Source organism: Salvelinus namaycush, chromosome 9, assembly GCF_016432855.1.
Source record: "Salvelinus namaycush isolate Seneca chromosome 9, SaNama_1.0, whole genome shotgun sequence".
NCBI classification, from domain to species: domain Eukaryota; kingdom Metazoa; phylum Chordata; class Actinopteri; order Salmoniformes; family Salmonidae; genus Salvelinus; species Salvelinus namaycush.
The window spans coordinates 7,105,656-7,118,155 of NC_052315.1; the positions used below are offsets into that span (position 1 = coordinate 7,105,656).

Below are 12,500 nucleotides of genomic sequence, written 5' to 3' on the forward strand. Positions count from 1 at the left end.
CCCCGCCGCCCCCAAACCGGGCATGATGACTCCTTGCTGTCCCCAGTCCGCCTGGCCTTGCTGCTATTCCAGTTTCAACTGTTCTGCCTGCGTTATGGAACCGCCACCTGTCCCAGACCTGCTGTTTTCAACTCTTAATGATGGCTATGAAAAGCCAACTGAAAATTATTCATGATTATTATTTGACCATGCTTGTACTTATGAACATTTAACATCTTGGCATAGTTCTGTTATAATCTCCATCCGGCACAGCACAGAAGAGGACTGGCCACCCCTCATAGCCTGGTTCCTCTCTAGGTTTCTTCCTAGGTTTTGGCCTTTCTAGGGAGTTTTTCCTAGCCACCGGGCTTCTACACCTGCATTGCTTGCTGTTTGGGGTTTTAGGCTGGGTTTCTGTACAGCACTTCGAGATATTAGCTGATGTACGAAGGGCTATATAAAATAAAATAAACTTGATTGATTATTTCTCCTGTCCCTGGATACCAGTCATCAAGGTTGTTATTTCTCCTGTCCCTGGATACCAGTCATCAAGGTTGTTATTTCTCCTGTCCCTAGATACCAGTCATCAAGGTTGTTATTTCTCATTGCCCTAAGTACCATCATCAAGGTTGTTATTTCTCCTGTCCCTGGATACCAGTCATCAAGGTTGTTATTTCTCCTGTCCCGGATACCAGTCAACAAGGTTGTTATTTCTCCTGTCCCTAGATACCAGTCATCAAGGTTGTTATTTCTCCTGTCCCTGTGATACCAGTCATCAAGGTTGTTATTTCTCCTGTCCCTGGATACCAGTCTCAAGGTTGTTATTTCTCCTGTCCCTAGATACCAGTCATCAAGGTTGTTATTCTCCTGTCCCTGATACCAGTCATCAAGGTTGTTATTTCTCCTGTCCCTAGATCCAGTCATCAAGGTTGTTATTTTCTCCTGTCCTAGATACCAGTCATCAAGGTTGTTATTTCTCCTGTCCCTAGATACCAGTCATCAAGGTTGTTATTTCTCCTGTCCTAGATACCATCATCAAGGTTGTTATTTCTCCTGTCTGGATACCAGTCATCAGGTTGTTATTTCTCCTGTTCTAGATACCAGTCATCAAGGTTGTTATTCTCCTGTCCCTGGATACCAGTCATCAAGGTTGTTATTTCTCCTGTTCCTGGATACCAGTCATCAAGGTTGTTATTTCTCCTGTCCCTAGATACCAGTCATCAAGGTTGTTATTTCTCCTGTCCCTAGATACCAGTCATCAAGGTTGTTATTTCCCCTGTCCCTGGATACCAGTCATAAAGGTTGTTATTTCTCCTGTCCCTAGATACCAGTCATCAAGGTTGTTATTTCTCCTGTCCCTGGATACCAGTCATCAAGGTTGTTATTTCTCCTGTCCCTGGATACCAGTCATCAAGGTTGTCATTTCTCCTGTCCCTGGATACCAGTCATCAAGGTTGTTATTTCTCCTGTCCCTAGATACCAGTCATCAAGGTTGTTATTTCCCCTGTCCCTGGATACCAGTCATCAAGGTTGTTATTTCTCCTGTCCCTGTAACGGGCTTCCTCCTTCTCCTCATCCGAAGAGGAGTAGCAAGGATTAGACCAAAATGCAGCGTTGTGATAAGACATGATTTTTAATCAACAAAACAGAAAACACGACGAACACTTGAATAATTACAAAACAACAAACGACGTAGACAGACCTGGACGACGAACTTACATGAAACACGAAGAACGCAAGAACAGGAAAACTGACTACATAAAACGAACGAACAAACAAAACCGAAACAGGCCCGCGTGGCGTAACATACACTGACACAGGAGACAACCACCCACAACAATCAATGTGAAAACACCTACCTAATATGGCTCTCAATCAGAGGAAATGAAAACCACCTGCCTCTAATTGAGAGCCATATCAGGTCACCCTTTAACCAACATAGAAACACATAACATAGACTACCCACCCAAACTCACGCCCTGACCGTCAAACACATACAAAAACAACAGAAAACAGGTCAGGAACGTGACAGTCCCTAGATACCAGTCATCAAGGTTGTTATTTCTCCTGTCCCTGGATACCAGTCATCAAGGTTGTTATTTCTCCTGTTCCTGGATACCAGTCATCAAGGTTGTTATTTCTCCTGTCCCTAGATACCAGTCATCAAGGTTGTTATTTCTCCTGTCCTAGATGCCAGTCATCAAGGTTGTTATTTCTCCTGTCCCTAGTACCAGTCATCAAGGTTGTTATTTTTCTGTTCCTAGATACCAGTCATCAAGGTTGTTATTTCTCCTGTCCCTGGATACCAGTCATCAAGGTTGTTATTTCTCCTGTTCCTAGATACCAGTCATCAAGGTTGTTATTTCTCCTGTTCCTGGATACCAGTCATCATGGTTGTTATTTCTCCTGTCCCTAGATACCAGTCATCAAGGTTGTTATTTCTCCTGTTCCTGGATACCAGTCATCAAGTTTGTTATTTCTCCTGTTCCTGGATACCAGTCATCATGGTTGTTATTTCTCCTGTCCCTAGATACCAGTCATCAAGGTTGTTATTTCTCCTGTTCCTGGATACCAGTCATCAAGGTTGTTATTTCTCCTGTCCCTAGATACCAGTCATCAAGGTTGTTATTTCTCCTGTCCCTAGATACCAGTCATCAAGGTTGTTATTTCTCCTGTTCCTAGATACCAGTCATCAAGGTTGTTATTTCTCCTGTCCCTAGATACCAGTCATCAAGGTTGTTATTTCTCCTGTCCCTGGATCCAGTCATCAAGGTTGTTATTTCTCCTGTCCCTAGATACCAGTCATCAAGGTTGTTATTTCTCCTGTCCCTAGATACCAGTCATCATGGTTGTTATTTCTCCTGTCCCTAGATACCAGTCATCAAGGTTGTTATTTCTCCTGTCCCTGGATACCAGTCATCAAGGTTGTTATTTCTCCTGTCTGGATACCAGTCATCAAGGTTGTTATTTCTCCTGTCCCTAGATACCAGTCATCAAGGTTGTTATTTATCCTGTCCCTAGATACCAGTCATCAAGGTTGTTATTTCTGCTGTCCCTAGATACCAGTCATCAAGGTTGTTATTTCTCCTGTCCCTAGATACCAGTCATCAAGGTTGTTATTTCTCCTGTCCCTAGATACCAGTCATCAAGGTTGTTATTTCTCCTGTCCCTAGATACCAGTCATCAAGGTTATTATTTCTCCTGTCCCTAGATACCAGTCATCAAGGTTGTTATTTCTCCTGTCCCTAGATACCAGTCATCAAGGTTGTTATTTCTCCTGTCCCTAGATAACAGTCATCAAGGTTGTTATTTCTCCTGTCCCTAGATACCAGTCATCAAGGTTATTATTTCTCCTGTCCCTAGATACCAGTCATCAAGGTTGTTATTTCTCCTGTCCCTAGATACCAGTCACTAAGGTTGTTATTTCTCCTGTCCCTAGATACCAGTCATCAAGGTTGTTATTTCTCCTGTCCCTAGATACCAGTCACTAAGGTTGTTATTTCTCCTGTCCCTAGATACCAGTCATCAAGGTTGTTATTTCTCCTGTCCCTGGATACCAGTCATCAAGGTTGTTATTTCTCCTGTCCCTAGATACCAGTCATCGAGGTTGTTATTTCTCCTGTCCCTAGATACCAGTCACTAAGGTTGTTATTTCTCCTGTCCCTAGATACCAGTCATCAAGGTTGTTATTTCTCCTGTCCCTAGATACCAGTCATCGAGGTTGTTATTTCTCCTGTCCCTGGATACCAGTCATCAAGGTTGTTATTTCTCCTGTCCCTAGATACCAGTCATCAAGGTTGTTATTTCTGCTGTCCCTAGATGCCAGTCATCAAGGTTGTTATTTCTCCTGTCCCTAGATACCAGTCATCAAGGTTGTTATTTCTCCTGTCCCTGGATACCAGTCATCATGGTTGTTATTTCTCCTGTCCCTAGATACCAGTCATCAAGGTTGTTATTTCTCCTGTTCCTGGATACCAGTCATCAAGGTTGTTATTTCTCCTGTTCCTGGATACCAGTCATCAAGGTTGTTATTTCTCCTGTCCCTAGATACCAGTCATCAAGGTTGTTATTTCTCCTGTTCCTGGATACCAGTCATCAAGGTTGTTATTTCTCCTGTCCTAGATACCAGTCATCAAGGTTGTTATTTCTCCTGTCCCTAGATACCAGTCATCAAGGTTGTTATTTCTCCTGTTCCTAGATACCAGTCATCAAGGTTGTTATTTCTCCTGTTCCTAGATACCAGTCATCAAGGTTGTTATTTCTCCTGTCCCTGGATACCAGTCATCAAGGTTGTTATTTCTCCTGTCCCTAGATACCAGTCATCAAGGTTGTTATTTCTCCTGTCCCTAGATACCAGTCATCAAGGTGTTTATTTCTCCTGTCCCTAGATACCAGTCATCAAGGTTGTTATTTCTCCTGTCCCTAGATACCAGTCATCAAGGTTGTTATTTCTCCTGTCCCTAGATACCAGTCATCAAGGTTGTTATTTCTCCTGTCCCTAGATACCAGTCATCAAGGTTGTTATTTCTCCTGTCCCTAGATACCAGTCATCAAGGTTTTATTTCTCCTGTCCCTAGATCAGTCATCAAGGTTGTTATTTCTCCGTCCCTAGATCAGTCACTAAGGTTGTTATTTCTCCTGTCCCTAGATACCAGTCATCAAGGTTGTTATTTCTCCTGTCCCTAGATACCAGTCACTAAGGTTGTTATTTCTCCTGTCCCTAGATACCAGTCATCAAGGTTGTTATTTCTCCTGTCCCTGGATACCAGTCATCAAGGGTGTTATTTCTCTGTCCCTGGATACAGTCATCGAGGTTGTATTTTCTCCTGTCCCTAGATACCAGTACTAAGGTTGTTATTTCTCCTGTCCTAGATACCAGTCATCAAGGTTGTTATTCTCCTGTCCCTAGATACCAGTCATCGAGGTTGTTATTTCTCCTGTCCCTGGTACCAGTCATCAAGTTGTTATTTTCTCTGTCCCTAGATACCAGTCATCAAGGTTGTTATTTCTGCTGTCCCTAGATGCCAGTCATCAAGTTGTTATTTCTCCTGTCCCTAGATACCAGTCATCAAGGTTGTTATTTCTCCTGTCCCTGGATACCAGTCATCAAGGTTGTTATTTCTCCTGTCCCTAGATACCAGTCACTAAGGTTGTTATTTCTCCTGTCCCTAGATGCCAGTCATCAAGGTTGTTATTTCTCCTGTCCCTAGATACCAGTCATCAAGGTTGTTATTTCTCCTGTCCCTGGATACCAGTCATCATGTGCCGTCGCTACACGGTTTAACACCTGACTCTAAGCTGATCATGTCAGAGGTAATCTTGATGTGATGCCTGTACACACACCGACACAACACAAAATGAACACACACGCACATGAACGTACACAATCTCGAACACACACACACAAACTCCGCCTCGTTAAGTCCCCATTGCAAACCTTTCCCTGTAACAGTCCCCAGAAATAGGGTGAGTTAAGTCTGATCCTGAAATTCTTGAGGGCTGTCTCCGTAAGCTGCTTTGGTGTGAAATGACTTCCTCTTCACCAATGGAACAATAATTGATATGACAGCAGATGTGTATTTTCATCCTACCCACCCCATGACGCTTTCTGACTGGAGATGGAAGAGGAGAAGACAGGGGTTGCAAAAGTCGGGAGTGGACTGGAGTTGAAAGTTCACCAATGATAAAACCCCAATACACACAAAAAAAAATGAAACTAAGGACAAAGAGTTGAGCATCCCTATAGAGTCCTTACTTCCTCGCCTTCTTGTGTCACCACAAAGTCTGTCCCCATTCAGTCCTCTCAACAACTGTTCCACCATCCCCCTCTGCTATCCCTCCATCCCTCCAACCCCATCCACACCAATCCTATCCTCCCCTGCAGTGTGGAGAAAGCTGTTCCCTGGGAGCTGGTCACAGCTTGTCACATGGTGGTTTTGGACTAGATGGGGTACAGCTTTTCTCACAATAAATGTTTTCGTAGCAGGTTAGGAGAACTTACACAGCAGGTTAGGAGAATTAGGTTAGAAAAAGGGTTAGGGTTAGCTAAAATGCTCAACTTTTGACACTAATTTGACATAAGCTGTACTCCATCTAGCCATGACCATCACATGGCTCTTAAACTCCATCAAACCCTTTTAAATAGACAAACTTCTAAATCTGACAGATGTGGAAAGCAGTGCTGAATGAGAGGATTTACATTCCCATTCACAGGAAGTAGTCAGCCAATTAATGACAAAAACCATCAGGCTCTATTAGATAGGAATTGGGGGAGCGGCGGGAGAGAGAGAGAGAGAGAGAGAGAATTGGACGATTGGGAAGTGTGACGGGAAGTGCAAGGGACTGAGAAAATATATGGAGGGATGAGAGATAGAGGGGGATGGAAACCAAAGCAAGAGAGAGAAAGAATGTACCATATTTTGATATGACACAGTGCAAGTAGGTGGAAAGAGACTGAAACACACAAAGATTAGGAAGGTAGGGAGAGAAGGATGATGAGAGGACAAAAGGAGAACAAAAAAGGGATCAGATACGACAGACAGACAGACACTCCAGAGGCAGACAGACAGACAGACAGACAGACAGACAGACAGACAGACAGACAGACAGACAGACAGACAGACAGACAGACAGACAGACAGACAGACACAGACACAGACACAGACACAGACACAGACACAGACACAGACAGACAGACAGACAGACAGACAGACAGACAGACAGACAGACAGACAGACAGACAGACAGACAGACAGACAGACAGACAGACAGACAGACAGACAGACAGACAGACAGACAGACAGACAGACAGACAGACAAGGACAATAGGATAACAACGGAGGGAACCTATATAATCCAGACAGACAGACACTCCACACAGACAGACACTCCAGACAGACAGATACTTCAGACAGACTAACAGTAGCAGAGCCCAGCTCTCAGTACAGGGCTTCCAGAGCTTTCCAAGAACTAGCAATGGAGGGAGGGAGCATCCCTGACTCCTTCCCAATTTCCCAGCATGCATTGTGACAGAACAGAGACAATTCCCGAGGTGTTGGAGTACTGCACTAACACTTCCGGTCTGTCCTCAAATGCCAGGGGTGCATCCCAAATGACACCCTATGTTCTATAAAGTGCACAATTTTTGATCAGTGACATATGGGCCCTAGTCAAAAGTAGTACACTATATAGGGTACTGGATGCAGACAGAGTGTCTCAAAGACATGCTTTCTCTCGTCTCGCATTAGCTGTGCATCTTCTAGCAGGCTGCTGGGCTAAATCCTTTCATCTATCTATCTATCTATCTATCTATCTATCTATCTATCTATCTATCTATCTATCTATCTATCTATCTATCTATCTATCTATCTTTCTTTCTAGAGATAGAGAGAGAGAATAACAACTCTGCTTCACTGCAGCTTCCTTAGACACAGCCTTCTCTCTTAATCTCTTGTGGGCAGACTACGTAAACATAAATGGTGCTGTTGATCTGTTATTATACAACAGGATGCGTGAGATAATGAGCAGCAGTAGATTCATTGTTTGGGTTTTTCCTCACTGATTATTTGGACAAATCCCGATTTTGCATCTTTTGAATTTCAGAAGGGGAGGGGACATTTGGCCCATAGACTTGCCCGCAACTATCTCAACAATTACGCAATACATTCATTAACCGAGATGACCGAGCTCTTAAAACTTCTTATGGATAGGGGGCAGCATTTTCACGTTTGGATGAAAAGCGTGCCCAGAGTAAACTGCCTCCTACTTAGTCCCAGATGCTAATATGTGCATATTATTAGTAGTATTGGATAGAAAACACTCTGGAGTTTCTAAAACTGTTTGAATAATGTCTGTGAGTATAACAGAACTCATATGGCAAGCAAAAACCTGAGAAAAAATCTAACCAGGAAGTGGGAAATCTGAGGTTTGTAGTTTTTCAACTCAGCCCCTATTGAATATACAGTGGGATATGGGTCATCTTGCACTTCCTAAGGCTTCCACTAGATGTCAACAGTCTTTAGAACCTTGTGTGATGCTTCTACTGTGAAGTGGGGCCGAATGAGAGGGGAATGAGTCAGAGGTCTGCCAGCAGCCACGAGCTGACCATTCACATGAGAGGTAGCTCCCGTTCCATTTGCTTTTCTGAAGAAAAAGGAATTCTCCGGTTGGAACATTATTGAAGATTTATGTTAAAAAGATCCTAAAGATTGATTCTACACTTAGTTTGACATGTTTCTACGACATGTACTATAACTTTTTGGACATTTCGTCCGTACTTTCCGCTGGATTTGCACGCTCGTCGTGAGTTTGGATTTGTTAACCAAACGCGCTAACAAAAGGAGGTATTTGGACATAAATGATTAACTTTATGGAACAAATCAAGCGAAAACCTGAGAAAATCTAACCCGGAAGTGATTTATTTTTATTTTTATTTTTAATCTTTGTTTCCTGGCCCGTCTTGCTTCCATTTAAAGGGGTATCAACCAGATTCCTTTTACAATGGCTTCCTCAGGCTGTGATCAGGCTTTAGACATAGTTTATTCAGGCTTTTATTTTGAAAAATGAGCGAGATTTTTCAAAACTAGTCAGGTGTCCTCTGATTAGTTCCTGCGCGCGAGAGGGGTAGCTCTCCATTTTCTTTCTCTCTTTTATTGAATAGGTTACGGTCCGGTTGAAATATTATCGATTATGTTTGTTAAAAACAACCTGAGGATTGATTATAAAAAACATTTGACATGTTTCTACGAATATTACGGATACTTTTTGGAATTTTCGTCGAACGGAACGAGGCTTTGGGTTTCTGAACATAACACGCAACCAATTTTTATTGCTTTTCTGATTTTCGTGACCATGCTAATTTGGGGCTAGCTGTTGTAGCATTGATTGATACACTCACAAAAGCTTGGATTGCTTTCACTGCAAAGCATATTTTCAAAATCTGACACGATAGGTGGATTAACAACAAGCTAAGCTGTGTTTTGGTATATTTCACTTGTGATTGCATGATTATAAATATTGTTAGTAATATTTTGCGCCCTGCAATTCAGCGGTTGTTTAGGAAAATGATCCCGCTAAAGGGATCCGTAGCGCAGAGAAGTTAATGGCGCCAGACCGAGGCTCTGCATCTGTCCTCGTGCTCCTAGACCTTAGTGCTGCCTTTGATACCATCGATCACCACATTCTTTTGGAGAGACTGGAAACCCAAATTGGTCTACACGGACAAGTTCTGGCCTGGTTTAAATCTTATCTGTTGGAAAGATATCAGTTTGTCTCTGTGAATGGTTTGTCCTCTGACAAATCAACTGTACATTTCGGTGTTCCTCAAGGTTCCGTTTTGGGACCACTATTGTTTTCACTATATATTTTACCTCTTGGGGATGTCATTCGAAAACATAATGTTAACTTTCACTGCTATACGGATGACACACAGCTGTACATTTCAATGAAACATGGTGAAGCCCCAAAATTGCCCTCGCTAGAAGCCTGTGTCTCAGACATAAGGAAGTGGATGGCTGCAAACGTTCTACTTTTAAACTCGGACAAAACAGAGATGCTTGTTCTAGGTCCCAAGAAACAAAGAGATCTTCTGTTGAATCTGACAATTAATCTTGATGGTTGTAAAGTCGTCTCAAATAAAACTTTGAAGGACCTCGGCGTTACTCTGGACCCTGATCTCTCTTTTGACGAACATATCAAGACTGTTTCAAGGACAGCTTTTTTCCATCTATGTAACATTGCAAAAATCAGAAATTTTCTGTCCAAAAATGATGCAGAAAAATTAATCCATGCTTTTGTTACTTCTAGGTTAGACTACTGCAATGCTCTACTTTCCGGCTACCCGGATAAAGCACTAAATAAACTTCAGTTAGTACTAAATACGGCTGCTAGAATCCTGACTAGAACCAAAAAATGTGATCATATTACTCCAGTGCGAGCCTCCCTACACTAGCTTCCTGTTAAGGCAAGGTCTGATTTCAAGGTTTTACTGCTAACCTACAAAGCATTACATGGGCTTGCTCCTACCTATCTTTCCGATTTGGTCCTGCCGTACATATCTACACGTACGCTACGGTCACAAGACGCAGGCCTCCTAATTGTCCCTAGAATTTCTAAGCAAACAGCTGGAGGCAGGGCTTTCTCCTATAGAGCTCCATTTTTATGGAATGGTCTGCCTACCCATGTGAGAGACGCAGACTCGGTCTCAACCTTTAAGTCTTTACTGAAGACTCATCTCTTCAGTGGGTCATATGATTGAGTGTAGTCTGGCCCAGGAGTGTGAAGGTGAACGGAAAGGGTCTGGAGCAACGAACCGCCCTTGCTGTCTCTGCCTGGCCGGTTCCCCTCTCTCCCGTGGGATTCTCTGCCTCTAACCCTATTACAGGGGCTGAGTCACTGGCTTACTGGTGCTCTTTCATGCCGTCCCTAGGAGGGGTGCGTCACTTGAGTGGGTTGAGTCACTGACGTGATCTTCCTGTCTGGGTTGGCGCCCCCCCTTGGGTTGTGCCGTGGCGGAGATCTTTGTGGTCTATACTCGGCCTTGTCTCAGGATGGTAAGTTGGTGGTTGAAGATATCCCTCTAGTGGTGTGGGGGCTGTGCTTTGGCAAAGTGGGTCTGGTTATATCCTTCCTGTTCGGCCCTGTCCGGGGGTATCATCAGATGGGGCCACAGTGTCTCCTGACCCCTCCTGTCTCAGCCTCCAGTATTTATGCTGCAGTAGTTTGTGTCGGGGGGCTAGGGTCAGTTGGTTATATCTGGAGTACTTCTGTCTTATCCGGTGTCCTGTGTGAATTTAAGTATGCTCTCTCTAATTCTCTTTCTCTCTTTCTTTCTCTCTCTCGGAGGACCTGAGCCCTAGGACCATGCCTCAGGACTACCTGGGATGATGACTCCTTGCTGTCCCCAGTCCACCTGGCCGTGCTGCTGCTCCAGTTTCAACTGTTCTGCCTGCGGCTATGGAACCCTGACCTGTTCACCGGACGTGCTACCTGTCCCAGACCTGCTGTTTTCAACTCTCTAGAGACTGCAGGAGCGGTAGAAATACTCTTAATGATCGGCTATGAAAAGCCAACTGACATTTACTCCTGAGGTGCTGACTTGCTGCACCCTCGACAACTACTGTGATTATTATTATTTGACCATGCTGGTAATTTATGAGCATTTGAACATCTTGGCCATGTTCTGTTATAATCTCCACCCGGCACAGCCAGAAGAGGACTGGCCACCCCTCATAGCCTGGTTCCTCTCTAGGTTTCTTCCTAGGTTTTGGCCTTTCTAGGGAGTTTTTCCTAGCCACCGTGCTTCTACACCTGCATTGCTTGCTGTTTGGGGTTTTAGGCTGGGTTTCTGTACAGCACTTTGAGATATCAGCTGATGTAAGAAGGGCTATATAAATACATTTGATTTGATTTGATTTCTGTGAATAACATCTGTATCCTTCATCAATGTTTATTATGAGTATTTCTATGATTTGATGTGGCTGTGAAAATTCACGGGATGTTTTGGAGGGAAAGCCAAATGTAAACTGAGGTTTTTGGATATAAATATGAACTTGATCGAACAAAACATACATGTATTGTGTAACATGTTGTCCCGGGAGTGTCATCTGATGAAGATCATCAAAGGTTAGTGATTCATTTTATCAATATTTCTGCTTTTTGTGACTCCTCTCTTTGGTTGGAAAATGGCTGAATGCTTTCTGTGACTAGTTGCTGACCTAACATAATGATATGTTCTGCTTTCGCCGAAAAGCATTTTTGAAATCGTACACTGTGGTTGGATTAACGAGAATTTTATCTTTAAAATGGTGTCTAATACTTGTATGTTTGAGAAATTTGAATTATGAGATTTCTGTTGATTGAATTCCGCTAGCGGAACCCCGTTCCTAGACAGGTTATAGTCAATGTCTGGTGGTGATATCATACATTCCCAATGGGAGTATGGTGGTGAAAGTCTGGTGACATCATAACAATGTCCATATAGGTAGATCTGGTGTTTGGTTAGCCTGGTCCCAGATCTGTTAATGCAACCATAGGAGTTGGCTATACAGCACAAACAGATCTGGGAACAGGATAGTGCTTGGTAACTTTGCAAAGGAAAAATACATTAAAGTGGACCTCTTCTGTTGAACCAAATGGCTTCCCCTTTACAAATACCAGGAGGCTTTCTCTCTGAGTGATCAATTATGAATGAGCTGAGCCTATGGCGTTATAACACCAGGCCACTGCAGTGGCAGTAAGGAGAGAGGGAAAAGAGAGAGAGAGAAAGAGAGAGAGGGGGGAGAGTGAAAGAGAAAGAGATAGAGAAAGAGAGGGAAGAGAGAGAGAGAAGGGGGAGAGAGAGAGGAAGGAAGAGAGAGAGAGAGGTGGGGAGAGAGAGAGAGAGAGAAAGAGAGAAGAGAGAGTGAAAGAGAGAGAGAGCGAGAGAGGGAAGAGAGAGAGAGAGAGACAGAGTGAAAGAGAGAGAGAGGGAAAGAGAAAGAGGGAAGAGAGAGAGGGGAGAGAGAGAGGGAAGAGAGAAAGAG

General features: G+C 43.4%; 1 protein-coding gene across 1 annotated transcript in view; it reads right to left on the reverse strand.

The window, feature by feature from the left end:
• The window catches only part of ptprsa (protein tyrosine phosphatase receptor type Sa), a 341,321-nt gene that overhangs the window by 22,116 nt on the left and 306,705 nt on the right, over window positions 1-12,500 (reverse strand). The gene's annotated exons all lie outside the window — the stretch shown is intronic.